Raw genomic sequence first — 22,227 nt, 5'->3', positions numbered from 1 at the left:
AAAGTAAGAATTCAGATTTCTAAAAATATTACAAACATATATGTGAATCCTTTAGTAGAAGGAGCAAAAGCAACATTTATGCATGTTGTGTTCTGCAAACAATTAAACAAGGATCTCTTTTTTATAGAAATGAGAAGTACTGGCACTAATTCCAAACTTTTAAATGAGATGCCACATCTTATTCCTCCAAACTGATTATCCAAATTTATCATCATAATACTAGAAAAGTCCAAACAAATAGGATTGGTTATTTAAGAACAAGGGAAAATCTATGGCTCTTTGAACTAATGAGTCCTGAGTACTGGTCATCTCCTTTTAAATTCCTTGTCTCATAAATAATATTTTTAAAATATCATTCTCTCTGGATAGTCAGCTAATATCAGTTAAAGAATATTAAAAATCAGTGTTTAATTTTTTGGGGGGCTTCTTGAAAATTGCAAGAAGCTCTAGACAACTTTTTGGCTACTGGCTTAACAATTTTATTTGATTAATGCTTATTTACCCTTAATCTAGTTGTGATTTGTAAACATTAAAAATTAAAATCCATCACTTCTACAGCAAAAAGCATTTGAACCATGTTCTGCTTGAATTTCACTCCAAAATTTTACTGGTTTTATTACACTTTATACCCTTGCACATTAACATAGATAATATACATATATTATAATCTTGATAAGCTTAACAAGGTCTTATATGTGGTAAATCAGGTCTCTCTCATGTAGATAAAGCATAAAACATATGTTTAAGTTAGGTTTTTTTAAGATATTAAATATAGTCCTTGAATATTTTAAATTTCAATGTTATCAAAAAGCTCTGATTATTCCTATTCCTTAACACTGCTGTTGCTTCTTTTTAATTTGGTAGAAATTTCTAATTTTTTTTGTAAAGTTCCAAATCTTAATTTGGTAGCAATTTCTGAACAAAAGTTTTGTCTTAGAGACTTTTTGAAATTATTTTCTTTTACTTCAGAAAATGATAATGGAAAAAATATATTATAAAAATTGATGTAATCTTTCATCCAGCTTCAAAGTATTTTGAATTACTACACTGTTCAAGTCAATGTTGACATATCTGGGGCCCTATGAGAGTCCAGTCCCTCCATCACACTTCCATTCTCCTATAGGTCTGGTTGCTCTGCATCCTGCCTCACATGTTGCAGCCTTCCATCTCCCTCAACCACCATCATGCCACAGGCAATCCATGTAGAAAGTCTGATTTACCAGAAACAATTAAAAACTAAGGCAATTGAACTTCATGTCATAAGAGGAATAATAGCTATGCAGAGTATGGGAGCTAGGCCAGTGTAAAATAAAAAGTTCAACTATTTCTTAAAGCTTATGCTTCAAGGTTGCTATGTTAACTACAGGAAAAAAAAAAAAGAAAAAAAAAAAAAACAAAAAACAAAACCAAACCAAACCAACCCCCCCCCCAAAAAAAGCCTAATTTTGCTTTTTTTTCTGTGACCAAAATAATCTGAGACATTGTTGGTGCAGCTATCCTGTAGCATTGATTTTTTTTTTTTTTTTATAGGAGCAGGAGTAAGAGCTTTGCAATTTCACATCACAGGCTTTAGCTGTAGATCTTTCAGTGAATTTTCTCATGTGCTCAGACTAGAACTCCAGGAGCTGGGAATCACTCAGCAGTGGGAGGTAATGCAGAAAGCAAGGAACTATCACAAAGTACTTGTTACAAATATATCTTGAAGAAAAGACCCTTGTTGAGATTTCAAAGAAATCTCCCTTTTTCCTTTTTTTTTTTTTCCTTTCCTCCTGTCTTTTAATATGGATGAAGGAGATTGAGGCAAGGCCAAAAGAACGCCAGAAGTCTCTACAACAAAATCATCAGGTTTAATTCTATTCCTTCCTGTTTTCCCATCCTATGCAGCAGACATCCTGAGTTTGCTCCTGAGAAGGAGGAAGAGAAGTGATCTACTGTTTATGGGCCACATCCAAGTAAATCTCTATGGGCTGAGCTGAGGACAGACTCGCCTGCAGAAATCAAGACTCCAGAGCAAACCTTGCTGACTTTGCTGACAGATTCTTTAAAACTGGATTGAAGCCAGACTTCAAAGAGGAAAGTGAGTTAAAAAATAAAGAAATAAAGCTTTTTTTTTTTTTTTTCCTTTCAGAGCAGAGTTTAAAACTTTACCTGATCTGAAGCAGTGAGGTTTTTTATGACACCAGTTTCACTTTGAAGTCCAGATTCTAGACAAGGCACATCAATTTCAAAGTGTCTGTAGGCATATAGGCATAAGCAGAGCTGACTGGGCTCAAAATACCAGGATGTAGGTATGGTGAATGCTACACATGCCTACATGCTTTGTTGGTTTGTTTTTCTTAACACAGGAGATAAATTTGTAATTTTGAAGGCCAGGAATTATCAGCATCAGAAGGTTTAGAATAATCACATAAATTTTAGGACATAAAGAAGAGAACAAAATTATTTTTGTATTCCCTAAATGTTATAGTAATTTTTCATCTGTGAATATATTAATTTCTTTAGTTTAGAAAACTCAAAAATATATTTATATTCAATTGTTTAAGATTTTTGCCTCAAGTGTTTGAATGTATTTATAAAAGAATTTCCTCTCTAATAACAAATCTGTCAGGTCTGGAAGGGGCAAAAAATAAACTTAGGTGAGTTTCACTCATAAGAAACTGAGAATATGATTCAATGATATTGATGACAAATATGCAGTAAGTTGTATACTTTTGTAGGTGACTAGTTGTATCAGTATATGAAAAAAAGTGAAACAGAAAAATTTTAATTTTCCTTTTAGAAATCAGTACATGATGGTCAAAGCATAGAAGGTGACAACAGAATATCTGTTTTCCAATTATATGTATATTTATATAGCATATATACTTGTGTTTATCTTTTCATAGAGAATACTTTATTGGACACACAGCAGTGTTGGTTTTAAGCAGCTTTGACTAAGCAGGTAAATAGTTAAGGGAAGACATATATATGAGGACTTGTATAGGATTGCCTATACATGTTTTTTTTTTATTTACACCATTTGCCTGACTCTCAAGTACCAGAGCCTTATACTAATTGTGTAAGGGCATCTGGCAAGGTCAGGGGGGCCAGTAGGGGGTTCTGCTAGCCCAAAAACACATTTCTTTCCATGTCCTCTCCATATGTTAGGTCTTGTCCTTCTGCCTGGTGGCATAAGGGGCTTCTCTATCCACACCAACTTAAGTGACTTTTCAAGAAAGATTTTGATGTCAAATACAATATAAAATATTTTTACAAATTAAAGCTTTATTACATCTGGTGTATTCTCTTTGTTCATTAGTTTAGTAGTTCCAGTCAGAAGAATGAAAAAAGTTTATCTGGCATATTGTTTTCTCCTTTTCAGATCAGACAGATTATTTTTCATGGTTTCATTGTCTCAATTCTGTTTATAAATTTCTTCCCTTTCTCTTTCATATTCACACTCGAAAAAGAAGTTCTGGCCGCTGATTCCAAACCAGGACCTTATGGTAAGTTTGTGAAACTTTGTTTCCACAAATTACATTCAGAGGGACTAGGATATACGAAGGAATCAGCATCCTAGATGACTTTCACCCAGTGTTTGTCTCTCACAGAGAGGGAGAAACAGTCTAAACCAAAGGTGGGCTTGAGCAATGAATTTCACCTCCAGATTCAAGTGCAGTTCTTGAGCATTTTCAGTTGCAGACTTTTCTTCAAGACAGTATACAAGAGAAAACTGATTTGTTTCAGATCTTGCTAATAATGATTCAGAATACTTTAACCCCAAGATCAAATATGAACATTTCAAAAAAGCCCACAAAAATCCCCCAAAAACTCAACGACAACAAACATAACAAAATGATCAAACAAAAAATACCCTCCAAACACTAAAACATTTTAAAAAAGAAAAATGTTACCATATTTTGTCCGTATTATTTCTACACACGATAGGAGCAGAAAAATTAATGTTGTGTGATGTGTTTAAATTGGGTTTTCAACAAGACCTTGGACAACGTCTCAAAATAATCTGTTCAGAAAACTCATTAGACAAAGTAGAGAAGATCTGGTTGCCTGAGCACCACCATTTAGAATAATTTCAGACTCTGTAGGGCATCACATCTAATTTTAGATGTGACTCTCTGGAAAGTCAGTCACATCATCTGGCCCTGTGGAACTATCCTAGATACAAAGTGTCACAACAGGAATTAGACAGTGATGTTTAAATGGAATTGAAATTTTCAAAGTTCTGTAGAGATCTGGAACAAGAAAGTTCTGTTTATAAGGCAGAGATTTTGATTATCAGTTAGAGAGCTAATTTTTCTTTCCCTATTCACCACTATCATATAAGAAGATCATACCTTGAGTGAGTACTCAGCTGTCTGTTGAAGAGGAACTTGCCTATCACACTTGTACATATAACAGCTCTGGAATTCCCTTTCTATAGTATTTTGAAAACATACTTAAAAGTATATATACTATACTATATATAGTATTTAGAAAATGTACTTCTCTACAGTATTTTGAAAAGCCAAGGAAATCATTCTCACCTATTCACAAGAGTGAATTGATTTCACCAGAAAGGTCTCTGGCAACTGGTCTAGCATTTAAAGTTTAAGAAGTTGAAAAAGTTAAAAAGAAAAATTAAAAATATCTTAGCTACTCCTAAATAATTAACTTATGAATGAGTTATAAAAAGAGCTTGAAGTTGGCAGTCTCAGATAATTGTAACTTCCTGGGAAACTTCTTCCACTTTTTTTTGCCAGCAATGAAAAGGTATGTAGATAAAATTGAACATCAGATATTTGTAAATCAAACTGTGTATTAGCTTCTCTAGTGTTTCTGGAGTTTGCTTATTTTAGGGGGTCAAGATCACTATTTACTTTAGGTTTTTTCACTTCTAGTTTTCATTTCTAAATGATATTAGCACATGCAGTGTAAGCACATATGGGAAAAAACTCCTACAGAAAAAATTAATTCCTCACTGTGAAAATTATATAAACATAATCACTTCTGTAAAAACGATCACACATTTCAGAGTTTTGAGTTTTGCTGAAAGATTTTGTGACTTGAGAAAAGTTTTGCACATGTTCTCATTTAAAACAATTCCACTCACCTCACCTTGGAAATGTTCTCTTCTAACTTTCATGATCACACTGAAAGTTCTAGGTCCACAGAGAGAACTGTGGGACCTGTTACACTGTCTGAGATAGATTCACTAGGCAGGTCCCGAATGCTTATGAATAATTTATTCATGTATAAGATGCAGCCACACATCTGTTGAAGAATACTCCTGGTCCAGGTAGCTCTGCTGGCAATCTGCAGAGAGAGATGCAGATTGAGCTCAGGGTGGGAGCCAGACACAAGAGGCTGTGAGCTGCCAGCCTTTGGGATAACAAAGGGCACCAAGGTAGGTGACATCAGTTAGGGGAATGGACAGCAGGAACCGGGAATCACTGACCTTTTGGATAACAAAGGAGATGAGATGCGTGATGCCAACCAGGTGGAAGGACAAAGAGAAGTGACAGGAGCTGAAGACTCATGAGGAAGAGAGAATCTTTCCCATGAGTGGACTTTGACGGTAAAATCCCCAGGGCTTCCTCGAGTGGGGCTCACCTTGGGGGCACCAGCTCGGGCTGTTCCTGTGTTATTGTGCTGTGAATAAATGGCTTTATGGAATGAGACATCTGAGACTGCTGTGGGAAACCCAGGGCTGAGCTGGCAGGGAAACCTGGTCTGGATGTGGATGGGTGTGTGGGGAGCCAAGGAGGACACATTGATCATGGGAGCCGCATGCTGCGAAGGGGCTTTGACCCAGCAGTGTCAGTCTCTGGCCTTGGGATGTGACTGCCAGGGAGTCTCATGAATGGTCAGACCAGGAAATTTCCTTAACTCATCAATCATATAAGCAGTGGAGATTTCTGATGAACTGACATGTGTGAATTAAAAGTAAGAAAATTATATCATTTTGTCTAAAATGTGGCATTTGGGTTAGGTGGCTTTATTACTTGAGATGAATGAACAGAAATAAGCAGAAAGTGTCTGTAAACTTCTTTCTACTTGAAAATACAAAATAAACATCCAGTTTCTGCCTCTTGATTCTTGCCACCATGCTGCTAATTGTCCTGCTGGTTAGATAAACTATTTAGGAGGAAAGCTTTCCCTTCTTCCTTCTAGCATTGCTCATGGAACACTGGCTCAGTTACCTCATTCCTTCTCTAGCTTCAGTATCTACCCCATTGTCTGTTTCATTCTTGTGTTGAGCTTTTTTTGTACCTTTTACTCTTTGAACATTTCCTCTCTTCTTTTCATTATCAGCTCTTCAGTATTTCCTCTCCAAGTTCTGTCTTATGTCAGTATTTTTGAACTCACTCTTCTTCCCCTGGTTAATAGTATCTTAGTAGTACCTTAACCTTTCTGGAAGCAAGTCTGAACCTCACACCTCACATGTGAAAAATCTTGTCATTTCTCTGTGTGCAGACATCCACACCTCATTCCCCTTAAACCTTCTTTAGGCACCTCTTTGACCCCCTTTCTATTCAAAGCTTTGTGATATTAGGTATATTAACTGTAGTCCCAAAAGTTATCCTTATTTTAAACACAAAAACATCTGGTGCATTCCTTGGAGGTTTGTTTGGAAATCTGCATTCTCTTGCCAGTATCATATACAAACCTCTGCCTACAAGCACTTTAGTGCTTCTAGTCCTAATCTAAAATTCTCATTTTTTTAAACATATTTGTGACTTGCAATTTAATGCACTAAGAAGTGCATGAGTATGACAGGTCTGACCACAAGTCAGGTTGATAAAATATCCTAATTGCTTATCAGCCATAAATTGGGTTTTATAAGAAGATATTTTCCCTCTCTAGAGCACTGTAATTTTTGGCCAGAATGAACATATGCTACCTGCAGCTACAGTTTAAATTTTTCAGATGCACACAAGTATCATAAATATAAGCTGTTGCCTTTTGATGTCTGTTTAAAATACTCATGTTTTCTACCATATTCATATCTTACGGATACCTGTCAAGATTTACAGTGTTAAATTTCCCTGTAACCAAAAAAATAACTTCTTAAGAAAAAAAAAAGAAAATAAAAATATGAATAAGAGATTATATTGCAGGCTGATGCCTGCAATAGAATCTGGAAGCAAAAGAAACATAAGGGAACAGTACTATAATGTCTATAACATATGAGATAAGACAGGGATATTTTGTGGAAAAATCACCAAAACAATTTTTTGGGGGGAAATATTTTCATCAAGAAGTCCAATAAGAGATAAAAAGCAAAAACTTTCTGACTGAGTCTTCCTGTGATAATTTGTTGAGTTAAAAATGTACTTAACTTTGTGCATTCCTGTAGGGAATAGCTGACTCTGAAAAAAAATTGTAATAACTAAAACAAAGAGTATCAAGAATTTATTTCATGAATGTCACTACAAAGAAACTACTGTGAAGTAGGTTGATCATTTCACAGAATCATAGATCAAAGTTTGAAGGGACCTCAAAAAGTTATCTGGTTCAACTTTCCATGGGAAAAGGGAACCAGATGAAATTATGTAGCACCTTGTCCAATTGCATCTTGAAAACATCCAACAATGAGCACCCTACCACATCCCTGGGGAGGTTGTTCCAACAAATGATCGTATTCATTTTAAAAAATTGTATTTCTTATATTGAAATGAAACCTATCCCAGTGCAACATGAAGTGTTTCTCCCTTGTCTTCTCCAGTTGCTCCTTCTGAAGAGAGAGCCTCAGTCCTCTCTATAGTCATCCTTTGAACACTGGAATACTGGGATGAGGTGCCCTGTGAGCCTTTTCTTCTCCAGGAAGAAGAAAACTGACTCCCTCAGCCTTTCCTAGTGGCCCTTCTTTGGACCATTCGCAGTCTATCCAGAGTCTTCTTGAATAGTGGCAACCAGAACTGGACACAGTATTCCAAGTGCATCCTGACAAGTATGGGGCAGAGTCATTTTAAGGCAATGAAAATAATTGCTGTAAATGATAATTCAGCATTTATCAGGGAACAGTAGGATAACATTGTACGTGGAAAAGAAATAAGTATAAAATAATCTGAAAGACCTAGAATAAACAGAATAAACTTCTGCATTTTATTGTAGGTTTTCTTACCTCTTCCTATTCATGATTTTTTTTCATAATGCATCACTATCCTTATAGCCACAGAAATATGATACCTTTTCTACATGGTTATTTTTTAACTTTATATGAACCTTCATGTTTCATTCTCTGAATAGAAATATATTTTGTGACTTTTGCTTCATAAATAAATATAATAAGAAAAGTAGCAGTGAATATCCATAAAGAACAGACTTTGTCCTTGCAAAGATATATAATTGTAAGTGTTGAGATGAATATGTGGAATATAAATTAAGAAATTGTTTGGGTGTTGCCAGTGGTTTATTACTACGCAAACACAACAATAAAAAGAGAACAAAAAAAAAAAATCCCTAGAAAAATAGCAGGCACATAATAGTATCCTTGAGAGGCTATGTTAGGAAAGCTAGAACAGCAGGGGTATTAAAGCACAGTAGTTTAGATAATGAAGTCAAATAAATTCTCTTCATCTTTGTGCCTTCATTGTCACCAAAGTACACTGTGATAAATGAAGTAGATTTGTCTGATGGAAATCATAAACATTCATATTTAATAAACAGTTATTAACACTTCTATAATATTGCTGTTTTATGTTCATTACATGCTCATTGCATTACAGCAAGTTTATTTCCTATTTCATTTCTCCATTGTCATTGTGTATTGCAAACCTGTGCAAGACAGGTCTATTTTTTATGTTGTACTGTACAGTATGTGAGTAACGCTCAGGTCTTAATGGAAGTGTCACATAATTTTCAGATCAAATTATCTTGTTTTAACAGCTGAGGGAAATCAAATTAATCAGTAAAATTAGAATACAAACCAATACAAATGTTGTGGTTCCCAAGATGTTGACTGAAATACTTGGAGGTCTCGTTTGCCAGTTATCACATTAAAAGGCTTACAGGGGTTCTCTATTACCTATCATTAATAGTCCTATATTAGGAGCATGCATAAAGGTTTAAACTGATAGGAAAGAATATGGCTCAAGTGAATTTAATTGCACAAATAATAACTCAGGCTTTTTTTCTCATTAGTTTCTTGGATATTGAGATACAGGAACAGAACAGAGAAGGTCAGAATATTTACTCTGATCTTTAGGTAATTTTTGCCCTTTTGAGAAGCAAAATCTTTACTTCAGAAAATCAAGGCTAGAATCTCCTAGAAAACAACTTCACAAAATTTTGGAATAATCTGGACAGCCATCAGGGTGTCTGGACCTATTTCTTTATATATCTCTTTAGTAATTTTCCTTCTGTGTCACTAAGCTAGAGGAATGTGTCTTGTTTTTCTAGAATACTTCATAAGCATAAGCTGCCAGAAATAGGACATTGAGTCCAAATGTGTGAGACTCATAGCATATATGTTAATCTTTACCCTCTCCTTTCTGCACTCCCAATACACCCAAAAGCTGTTCATTAGCTCAAAACCATCTGCTTTCAGTCTGCCACAGGGCTTACAATTACTAAATCAGGAACACAGAAATAAAGAGAAAAAGATACTGTGGTGAGTTGATCCTGACTTGACACCCCGTGCCCGCTGAAATTCTATTACTCCCCTCCTCAGCAGGACAAAAGAGAAAAAGTACGGCTAAAAGCTCATGGGTCAAAGCAAGGCCATGGAGAGATGCCTCAGAGATTACCCTCATGAGTAAAACAGAGTCAACCTGGGAAAAATTTATTGAATCTACTGCCAATCAAATCAGAACAGAATAAAGAGAAGTGAATTCAAATATAAAAGCACCTTTCCCCCATCCCTCCATACTTCCCAGGCTTGACTTTCTTCCTGATTCCCTATCTCCTCCTTCCCAGCGGCACAGGGGAACAGAAATGGGGGTTGTGGTCAGTTCATCACACATTTTTAATGCTGCTCCTTCATCCTCAGAGGAGGACTCCCCACGCTCTCCCTCTGCTCCAGCATGGGAGTTCTCTCCCATGGGAGACAGTACTCTGTGAACTTCTCCAATATCAGTCATTCCCACAGACTGTTTATTATGAACTGCTTTAACCTGGGTCACTTCCACGAGGTGCAGTCCTTCAGGAACACACTGCTCCAGTGTGCATCCCCCAGAAGGCCACAGATCCTGTCAGGAGCCTTGTCCAGCATGAGTTTCCCACAGGGTCATAGCTTCCATCAGGCATATCCACTTGCTCTGGCAACAGGCCCTCTAGGGACTGCATGTGACTATCTGCTCCACTGTGGAGCTCCATGGGCTGCAGAGGGGACAGCCTGCTTTCACCATAGTCTCTCTCCACCATGGTCTCCACCATGGGAACCTCTCTGTCTTCTGGGGACCTCCTCTCCTTCCTACTGTACTGATCTTTATGCCTGCAGGGCTGGCATAAAGCCGTATTTTCAGGCTATTTCTCACATATTTTCAGACCTCTCTCCTCTGGCTTCAATTTGCTTCTGCACAATAAATTTTTCCTTTTTAACTTTGCTATGACATAGATGCTGGCACTGTCAGTGATGGGCTCAAACTTGGGAGGAGGGTCCCTCTTGGAACCAGCTGGAGGTGGGTCTGTTGGACAAGGGGGCAGCTTTTGGCAGCTTTTCACAGAAGCCACCCCTGTAGCCTCTCCATTTTCATAACTTTGCCATACAAACTCAGCACAAACATGTCAGCTTGGTAAAGTTTCTTAAAGACTATGAGATTTTAAGGGGTGAGCCAGGAATGACATAATCATTTACCATAAGCATAGTAATGACTTATAATATCAACTGTAGTTGTAACATCAGTGGCATGTTATATACATCAACACACAAATCTACACAAGCACACACACTTTTTATATATATTTGTTTACATTTTTATTCAAATTGATATTAATATATATTAGATCCTATTTTTAAATGCTTTACTTTTATTCAGGCATCCATCCTAATATTGAAAATCAATGTCACAAAGGCTCCTCTGATGTTATCTTTGATGCTACTTGTTCTACAAGAAAAACTTTACAGAGTTTAAATTGTGGCATTGTCCATTTGCATAATTTATTGATTCTAAAGCAGTTAGACATCTGCTATTCATTGTCCTTGCTTTACTGTTGGCCATACGGGTGAAGAAGATGTTGTGTAATTTTGATGGAACAAGGTGGATTCTTGAGTACATGTTTTAAAATAACTTCGCTGATGTGCACAGAAATGAGATATATTATGAAAGACTATAGATCTTTTTCAGTCTTAATTAAAAAAAAAGCCTAAAAAATTGCAGTAATTTTACAAATAGAGAAAAAAACATGATTCTTATTTTCATGCCAGCATAAAAATGCAGAAAAAACAATTTCCCAACTCTGATGAAAATAATCATCCATATTAGATGAGAATATAAATACATTTTCAGTGTTTGCATATTAAAAAATTATATGAACTGTTTAGTATATTAAAATCAAATTTCAGCAGTGTCAGAATGCTCACTAATCAATTTCAGATTAATTTTCTTAATTGAAACTAATTCCAGTGATACTTTAAAGTTGAACAGCACAGGCTCAGGACATAATTTCTTATGCAGGATTTCCCCATGAATATAAAACATTCTTTTTTAAAGTAGTTAAAAGATTAATACTCATTAAGGATTAGTGGATTTTCAAGCTTCATCTTTTATAATAATTTTTTTTAGTTAGTTGAGTGTCAAGACCCCTGAATATTAAGCTGTCTTTCAAAAAATGATACTGTTCTTCAGAAAAGATTATTTTTGACTCTTCCATCCTCCTCCAGAGAAGTAAGTCATTATGCAATCATACTGATTCATTTATTTTCAGAGATGACAAGTGTTTGAAAATCTATATAACAGTGACATGCTTTTTATTATTGATACTATAAGAGATGCAAAGTTTATTGTCTGAGAAAGACATTTGTAATCCAGCATTGCCATACAAGTGATGTGCTGGGATAATGATTTCATATGCAAAATAAACTTATCTTGATTTACTGCACTTATTTTCTGCACTTTTCCATCTGCAGCATCTTGTTATAAATCACAACTGAAATTTCTATTAGATTTTAAAATTATTATTTTGTGCAGGAACTAATGAAAATGGGGACTTATTCTTCATGGACATCCAGATCAATGAGCATTTTTTGTCAACCAACATAGTTTGCTGTATATGATGATGACAATTACATTCTACCCAGATACATATGTTTTTAACCCATTTTTACATCACAAAATTTCTAGCCTTTAATTTGAGCCTTCCAAGTTTGGAGAACCACACTTCCATTTCTGAATGTGCTTTCTATCCAGAATTGTTTAACCATAGAGAAAATAAAATACTTCAAAAATCATCCTTTCCTCCCAAGTGTGTAGAGTGTGGGCAGGCAGTCCTCAGTGGTGATGCCTTCACTGTGCAAATAAATTCACATTTGACTTCACTGCTCACTAATGTGGATGTAGACCATATCACCCAGCTTCCCCTGTAGATGGATGGGAGAGAAAGGAACCTCTAAGACTAACTCAGAACTTTTTATGGCTTAATCAGCCTTTAATTTTATTGCAATATGTGAAGTTAAACTAGGGCTTATCCAGGATTTAGCAATCTTTTTAATCTATCTAGCATGTAGAAAATAGAACAAATGCGTTTTGTCAAACAGTATATGACATTTTAACATACAATACCTTGAAAAATTGCTCACAAAAATCTTAATAATGGAGTCAGAGAAATTGTATTTTCCTATAAAAAACACATGAATTGTCAGATTATCTTTCTAACTTCCAGTACAAATATAAATATGAACACCATTTCAGACTTTTTCTATTACTTGCTCAAAGTTTTTGATCGTGCCACTTTTTCTTTCTAAACACTAGAACGAGACAAATGTTTTTTCTAGAATTTGCCTCATTTTCAAATATTAAAATTAATATCTTACAATCCCCCCATCCCACTCCTGAATTGATCGATAAGGTGAAATTATTTGATGGTTTCTATCTTAATATTGTTTATACAAAGGTGTTTTTTAATGATTCCCTTAAACCTGGAAACAAGGCATTATTTCCATGTGAGTTATCTATCCATACCTATACCTATAATCTATATGTGTATCTATTTATCTATTTATATAATCTATGTCTATATCTCTTGCTTTTTTATCCTATGCAAAGTAAGAATTCTGAACATTTTTTCATTTTTTGAATAGTTGTTAACAGATTGCCTCTTCTGACTAGGAATGGGTTTACAGCTTTATCAGGATTTTATTCTGGAACACTTGTTCTAAATATGTTACAACATATTAATAAGTAACAGTTGTCTTCATAGCTTATTCTATTAGTCACAGACTTGGCATTTTAGATTAATTCAAACTGATATTTTCAGTCTTGTTGTTTTGGTTGAAAATATACACTTTTCAGGTTTTTAAGTTTTCATCTGTAAGCATTATAAACTGTTATTTATTAATGATTGCAAAACATAATTTGTAACCAATCCAGCTGTCTTTAAATACAGTTATTCTATCAAGTGCCAACAATAAACCAGGTGCTAAAGCTATATTCTCACCCACTGCATTTTGTTTATAGCTTCAGAAAGCACCTGTAATATACAACATTAAATATCAAATTCAACAGTATGGATTTCCAGCTGACACCTAAGAACCTCACACAAGGCCTAGGACATCCAGGAACTGACAGTATGCTGGTTTTCAACATGAAACAGAAAATAAAAAATAAACAAATAGAAACCTAGAGAAAGCACCAGCAACTGAAAAGAAAGATACAAACACATTTACACACATATATCACATTTTCATGTAGGCATACTTGTGCATTTGTGTACACATATTATATGAAGCTCTATGTAGTTAAATAGACAAAATATAGTTAAGTAATTTGATAATTTTATGCTATGTTTTTTTGTGAACCACTATATATTTTAATATGATTGGATGGGCAACCTATATAAAGTACACTGGTTTTAGACTAAATTATCTTCTCCCCAAAATCAACTGGTTTGTAAAATGATCATCACATCTGTGTGCATGGTGTAATTTCCACACTCTTCATTTCTACCATAGCTTTTAGCAGTTAATGCTTATTTTAAGCTTCATAGCCTGGCATTATTAATTTGAACTTTAAAGAAAGTACAGCTTGTGTCTGTGGGTATTTCCAGTTATTTGAAATTAATTTGCCAGAGAAGCAAATAGCTCAATAATAATACACAGGTGAGGAATTTATCTGGCAAAGGCTGTACATACAGTATCTGATGTATAAAAATCCCTTCATAAATTTCAGGATGTTCATGTCTCAGGGGTCTCAAAGGTTTCAAATTTCAGGTCTTCTCTTACTTGAGATACTCTGGATAACTCTCCTTGTCAATCACCAGTTATTGAGAGATTCTTTCTCTACTGTACACTATGATACTAGCTGCCAAGATAGCCCTTGTAACTGGAACTTGGATCTCATTATACTTATTATAAAGAACAATTTGGAGATTTTTTGACACTTATCAAAGTCTCTACAAACTAATTCTTGGCTGGGGGTATTTTTGAGGTAAATGCATCTGGTTAATGGGTTGTTTAGAATTGTTCTAAACATTATTAGGCAGACTAAAAAATAAAAAAAAGACATCAATCCAAAATTAGTGAAGCAGCTCCATTATTTCTTTATGTTAAAAAAAAGGAAAAAATAACAGAAAAGGAAAACAAGTTCTTGATCTATTTATAATATAATTAATTTAAACGGAAAAGTTCACATCCTGCAGTGAGTGACTTGTAGAACTCACTTTCCTTCTAGATATGTTTTCTTTCTATTTTTGCTATTACATATAATTAGAGCTAATATTTTTTTCTTCAGGATAATTCATCTTCTCTCCTTAAACTTGTAACTTGTTTACATCTCCCTTCTACATCCATTCTGTCATTTGACCACTTATTTAACATTAATAAACTAATTAAATTAATTTGTTTCCAAAATATAAATTGATAATTTCATTTCTTTGGAGATGCATATATTGCTTTTTGAAACCATCTGTACTTCAATGGTCAATTAACTCCATGACTAAAGGAAAAATTAGATAGGCAGTTTGTAATTTTCAGAATGAATTGTTTCTGTCTAGTGAAGCATGGAATAATTTTGGTTGGGAATGACCTTTAGAAATGATGTAATCCAATCACTTGTTCAAGGCAGAACTAGTCCCATAGTTAGGTCATGTTGCTCAGGGCCTTGTCAAAGCTTGTTTTTGAAATCTCTGTGTTCCAAGACTGGATAGCCTCTCTGGGCAACTTGTTCCCATGCTTAGTTGCTCTCACTGAGAAATGTTTCTTCCCTCATATTTAGCTGGAACTGCCCTTACTGCAAGTTCTGATTGTTGTGCCTCGTCCTTTCACCATGCACCTTTGGGAAGAATCTTCCTCTGTCTGTGCAGAAAGCTGAAGACAGAAATTAAAATTTTCCCTTAGATTTCTAGTGTCTATGCTAATCAAACCAAGTTCTTCCAGCCTTGATCATCAGCTGCTCCAACCAATTACCCCATCCTGGTCACTCTTCTTGGGATGGACTCATGCCAGTTTCCTAGTGCTGTTCATGTATGGAGGACAATTCTTCAGATGCAGGCTCACAGGTGGCAAGCGTAGCAGCAGCATCACTACCACCACCACTTCACCTGCCTGTCCTAATCTGGAATTTTACTGCATTGAAAACTAATTGATCATCAGATTTTTATCATAATAAGTCACTCTTTCCATTAATATTAATGAAAGAAAACACCAAACAAACAAATAAAACTTGCAAATGTGAAATTTTAAAAATTGCGGGGATAGATGACTCCATCTCTTTTGTCTTTCTTCATCTTCTCACTGAATGCAAATAAGCCAAGTAGACTGACATATAAACTGCCACACATAATGAGTGTAATTACCATAAGTCATGTAGTTCAGACTGCATATCATCTTAAATTGAAGAGAAAAAGTTTTTATATATTATTATTAATCAACTAAGAAAATAAGAGGGGACCTATTCAGGAAAAAGATAAAGATCCAAAACTTTTTTTTGTGTCTCAAAGCCTTTGCATGTGGGTAGGAAATGTGCCAAACATTTAGCAGAGATGAGAGACCAAAGAGAAAGGGCAGGAAACCAAAATAAGAGGTTACATGTGGTAAAGCTAAGAAACTAGGCTTTTGAGAAACAGTTTTAAGGAAAGAGCATGGAAATGAATGTAAAAATATAAATTAACCTGGATAAAATATGGATACACATGGTCAGGATGGACAAAAACTGAAAGACAAATAATCAAAGATAATGACAACTCCAAGCAAGCCTTACATGTTGCCATGGATGGGGGGGGTGGGGGGGGGGGGGAAGGGGCGGTTCTGCTGCTTTATATTTGCAAAACCTTGCAGGCCCTGAGACAATGCATCTGAAGAACACAAAAATCACAGGTGGCATCCTAATGGTTAAACAATGATTTTATTGTGAGAACTCTGCAAGATGAGTTTGTTCTCAAATTACCTTTTTCCATATGCATGAAGATTTCAGTATATTTCTGAACCATGAAGTTTAAGGTTATTGTGCAGTTACTCAGGACAGAATGTTTGCTCAAAGGGGGAAGAGAAAAAAAAGAATCAAACAAACACTAAAGGATTAGGATTTTAGCAGAGGGTAATACTCATAAAGTGAATCAAATCTATAAAAGTAGGTGGCCATTCACAAGCGGGCAGCAGTTGGAGTCACTGGTGTAAGAGTCATTACAATGGTATTTTTAAGTAAGCTGGGGAAAGTCTTCAAAACCACTGTTTTACTCAGTTTCCAGATTACCATCTCAACATATGCAGCATTTAATGCTATTGTTCTGCTGGATTTTTATCTTGTTAGATATGAAACATCTCTTTAATATTTTACTGACATTCTAAGTGGCCTTTTCTACAGTTTTTATAGACCACTTGCAAAAGTGGCCACTTATATCTGTGCACAATTTAGTCAACTCTGCAACAGGAATCAGTTATGTTTCCTCTTAAATGCTTTGTTCAGGATGTTCATCCATAAATAAAAACATGAAAATATGCAACAGGTAGCTAATGGAACTGTCTAAAACTTTTAACCATGAGCTTCCTCTAGTAGTGGAATATTTAATTGTGAAGATTCAGTTAAAGACCTTGCACCTCAAGATATTTGCATCTGCTATGTAAATGACTGACTGCGGAGTTGCTGGATCATATCAGAATTCGTAACTGGAGTGTTCTGCATGCACACATAGTTGTAGCCCTGATACTATGATACCCTGTAATTTAAATTAAAGAATGAACCTGGTTTTGTCCTTATTAGTTATTATTTAAGTCCTGTGGCTATTTCCATAAGCTCAGGTGGGGTCAGTATATGTTTAGGTTAAATGAATGCATTGGGTGGCTTATTGTTAGTTGGTTTATAATCATATTAGTAATACTTGATTTTGGCAGATATAATTTGTTTTTTCCTTTTTTAAAAGAGTGATTTATCTGTGAAGTATCAATTCCATAAAGCACTCTGATTGCATTTCAAATCCAAAATTATTTGGGAAATGATTTGGTTTTTTCCTCATAAATCTGAGATTTTTATGAGGGAAATAATTCTGGTTAACTTTAGTTATAATGTACAACACAAGACCTAATACGCATTTGTAAATAGGCAAATGTACTGTTTATATTTGCACAAACCCCTACTCTGGCAGGTATACAGGCTACTAATCTTATGTAAGCTTGTGAAAAAAAGTTACAGAACTCCTTTTCACTTAAATACTTAAAATCTGAATTTTTTTGGAAATTAGTGCATTTCTTGCATAAACTTTATGTTAAAAAGTAGCTTCATAAAAATTCTTCTTAATATTTTTTCTATAATATGCCCTGCCCTTGAAGTAATGATTATATATAGATGAAAAAAATTCTTCTCAAATCATGTTTCAATCCTGGGAAGATTTATTTACTATTTTGTAGGAAAAAAAACCACTTTATGTAAGGGAAAATATTGTTATTTGGAAAAACATAACTGGAGATCATACACCAGTCTCTTCCATAGATTAGGATCCTCACTCAAACTGTTTTTTATCTTGCACAGCTAGCCAAATATTATTTTCATCACAAAGAGATGATATTGTGATATTGATTCAGAGATGCAGCTCAAACTATACGAGAAAGGCTATGTGAAGAATACAAACTAAAATTTATAGGACATAATTTCTGAATTCTACTATGAACTCTTTCTTTTTGCTTTCTGGTTTGTTTAGGGTTTTTTTTTTCCCACTCTTGACATGTTCCAAAATTTTCCTTTAGGAAACACTCAAGTCTTCAAATTGAAGCAACCCCTGATGTACAATGCAAGTTCAGCTAAGCACTCAATTACATTTTGAAGAATCACACCTTCTTTAAAAGGAAACATAAATTCTACCTTATGATAATTTTATTATCCCCAGCCTGTTACTAATGTATTCATGATCACAGCTCTTTAAAAATGATTTTATGACTGGCTTACTCATCAGCTTCTAACACATTCTTGCCTAAAAACAACAGTAATTTTGAAATATTTACCTATGACTAATGAAGACTTAAATCCTAAACTCTGTTTTCAGGAAATGTGTAGGCTTCTGTTCCAAAAATAAATGTGAAAATAAGAGTTGTTAAATATCTTATTAAAATGATGACATTTGGAAAATTTTACATTTTTTTGAGAAAGAAATGCAATTGCATACCACTTAAGGGTGTTCGTCTAAAGAAGTATAAAAGGGAAAATCCTGTCTGACCAACCTGAAAACAACTTTTGCATGCCAATAATCATGCAAGCATAGAATAGTTTGGGTTGGAAAGGGACCTTGAAGATAATCTAGTTCCAAAACCTCTGCAATGGGCAGGAACATTTTCCACCCAAGCAGGTTGCTCAGAGCCCCATCGAACCTGGCCTTGAACACTTTCAGGGGTTGGGCATCCACAGATTCTCTGGACAACCTATTCCAGTGTCTTACCATCCTCACCATAAAGATTTTTTTCTTAATCAAAGGCTATCCAGAAGCCCAGGTAAATTAAATCTGTAGCTCTTACATCATCAGCTGATGTAGTTGCTCCATCATAAAAAGCCACCAGGTTGGTCAGACAGGACTTTCCCTTGCTGAAGCCATGCTAACTGTCCTGCAGTTGGAACGAACTACTGTGCATGCATGAACCAAGCAGCTTTGTACAACTGTGTTATCTTTATAGCTTATACTTCCTTCTGAGGATATCAAAATTAGCCCTTCCAGTCACGTGCTTAGAAAGAAATTGTGACACTGCTTTTAAGCAACCATGGCATTTTCACCAGATGACCTTGTGAAGACTTACTAACCATTTTAAATAGAAAGACTTAGGAAAACAGATCATAACTGGCTACCTTTTTTGGAGTGTGATAATATTTATCTTCAAATTTTGATATGTTGAAAGCAAAAAAATTTGACAAAGAAATTAATATCAATGACAAATGATTAACAGTGTTGGAAAGCCGGATTATTCAGAGCTATAAATGGTCACTAGCAATTATTGTCACATGTAGACTGGGCTGAAGTTTCAGTACATATTGCATGCTAAAAAATTGAATGGCTAGAAGTGCTGAACATCACAATTAGAAGTACAAGCTTTTATTAAACCTTGGGGAAAAAATGCTCCATAAGATAAATAACAATTTGACTACACATGATATATCCCAGATAATGGAAGAATACAATTACATGTACAAAACATCAGTATTAACAGTACAGTACAAAGTATTTTTGATCACACTATAATTATTCAAATAGCATCTAACTTCTTGTGATACTGTTCACAAATACATTTCAGATGCACAGTTTTTATATTTTGTGTGTGTAAAAGAAGTTTCAAAAAGGTAGAATTCACCCTCCATAATTTAAGTAAGTTGGAAAATATTTCTTGAATTAACAAGTTTAAGAGTTATTTATTTTAAAAGGGTAAAATTTTCTCACTTTCTGGAGATTATTTTTTGTTAATCTATAAACTAAATAAAATAAAAATATACCATTACCTTGTGTCATGGCTTTGGTCAGGGCAAGGTTAATTTTTTGCTGTAGCTGGGAGGAGTGTTGGCCATGGTCTGGATGTAATTCTGTACCACTTCCGGTTGGTGCTGGTGAAGAGAATGGTCAAAAAAACATGGTGTAATGAGTAGTCCAGTATTTGTTTGTTGTAGGGGATATTGTGTAAATAATTTCCTTGTGTAAATAGTTTCCTTTCTAATACCTTTTGGTATTAATATTGTTGTAACTGCTTTTTTTCATTTCATTGCTGTTTCCCGTAAATTTTTCTTATGCCAATGCATGATCTTTGCATTTTTGCCTCTCTCTGGAGGGTGAGGAAGAGAATGCTGCACATGTTGTTAGCTGGAGTACTACAATGAAGAACTGCTCTCCTAAACCATGACACCTTGAAAGGGTAAAAGGGTAGAAAGTTGCATATATCTTAGGACTGTGTAGTTACTTGCTCATAACTTGTCAAAGCCGTCTCTCAGGGACCTGTAATTTAAGAGCACTTCCCATTCATTTGGTTGGCATTTAAAAAATGGAATTTAAAATATAAATAACCAGTATACTATAATAATCATAACACAGAAAGAGAATGGGTTAAAATTTACAGGAAGATTTAACAGTCATTTGTTCTCCAGAGTAGAAGAAACAGAAAAAAAGAGAGGATGTGCAATCATGGCTGCATCTTAGTCTCAGACATGTTTTGGAAAGAAGCTAATTCAATGTGAATTGTTGTGAAATTTATGGTTTGATTTCAAACACAAGTGGCAACGATGATGCTGTTCAGATGAAAATATCAAAGTAATATAAAACATCTTAAAAACTGTAGCCAGGGGCTTAATAACTGGACAAGTAGGAAAAATTCACCTCTGGATGTGTATATGCACCACAAACACTGAGGAAGAAGCTGTGTATGATGTCAAGGTGAACAAATGAGATACACTGGAGACTTGTGAAGGTAGCAGGCCAGGGCAGAACTGCTACTGGCAGATCAAGGGCTTGATTCATTGCCTGTGGCCCAAAGCATAGGCCATATTTTCATTCACTGTCATAGCTGCTCAGGGAGAGATTAAATTGCTGGAACATATGGCCATTTCAGGTGCAGGTCTCTTATGTAGACATGTGCATGGTTATTGAATTCTGAGAAGATATTTTTAAAAGTGGAGGATGCCAAATCTAACAGCTTATGTTCTAGATGTTATAGCTACACTGGCTCCCTACCAGATACTCACCTTACCAATGAGAAATTAAATTATTTCATTGTTGGTTTGTCAAAGCTGTGAAGGCATAGTCTGGTGCATAAAACAAAATGATGCCAGTAATCAAGGTTCACCAGTTTTAATTAAAGTGAGGAATAAATAAATATCCAGTTGACGAAGGGCATACTTTGGAAAGCAAAGGAAGCGATCTGTTAAACCAATGAGACTGCAAACAATGATAGGATACGTAGAAAAATCTTGGAATGTTTTTAACTACAAGATGTAAAAAATGATCTGGCATTTTTAACCCTGACAAAGTGTTTAAAAGGTAAGGGTGCACATCAGCTTTCTGAATATACACTTTAAACATGAGATCAGACAGCAGAAGGCAACCACAGAAGTAAAAGTACCAGTAAGGAAGTTTTGGGTTGCATTTTTGACGTAAAATAAATTAACCATATGTATTCCTTATTTGAATAAATTGTGGATTTTAGTCTCTAAACTTATAGAAGTTCCAGAGTTTTTACAATCTCTGGAAAATGTAAAATAAAACATCCAAGAGATACAAAGACTTTTAGAAAGTTGCATTGGAAAATAGGTTGTGAAAAAATGGAAAATTCTCTTACTTGCTTAGTAAGCTACTGTTCCTGAAGGTGAAGGCAGATCAGAACATAAAGGAATGAAGTAAGAAAGACAAAAATCCCAATACTAAACATTGCTAATTAAATTAAAAGAAACTGCTCATTTTCTTCAGACATTGAAACTGACAAAGGAAAGCAGAAGTGGAACCTATCTCTTGTGAAACCTGGAATGAGGCTAAATGAATTTATTGTGGCTTAAAAACTGAACTTATAACTCACTGCTATAATTTGCTTCTAATTTTCTGCTAAAGAAGCAAACCAAAATACGGAAAATAAAAATGAAAAAATATATATGTAATTCTATCTGCCCAGATAGAGACAAATGTAGAGGAGAACCCATTCAA

The sequence above is a fragment of the Lonchura striata genome, chromosome 2 (assembly GCF_046129695.1).
Source record: "Lonchura striata isolate bLonStr1 chromosome 2, bLonStr1.mat, whole genome shotgun sequence".
Classification (NCBI taxonomy): domain Eukaryota; kingdom Metazoa; phylum Chordata; class Aves; order Passeriformes; family Estrildidae; genus Lonchura; species Lonchura striata.
The sequence above is the reverse complement of the archived record's forward strand: the minus strand, read 5'-3'. Positions refer to the sequence as shown.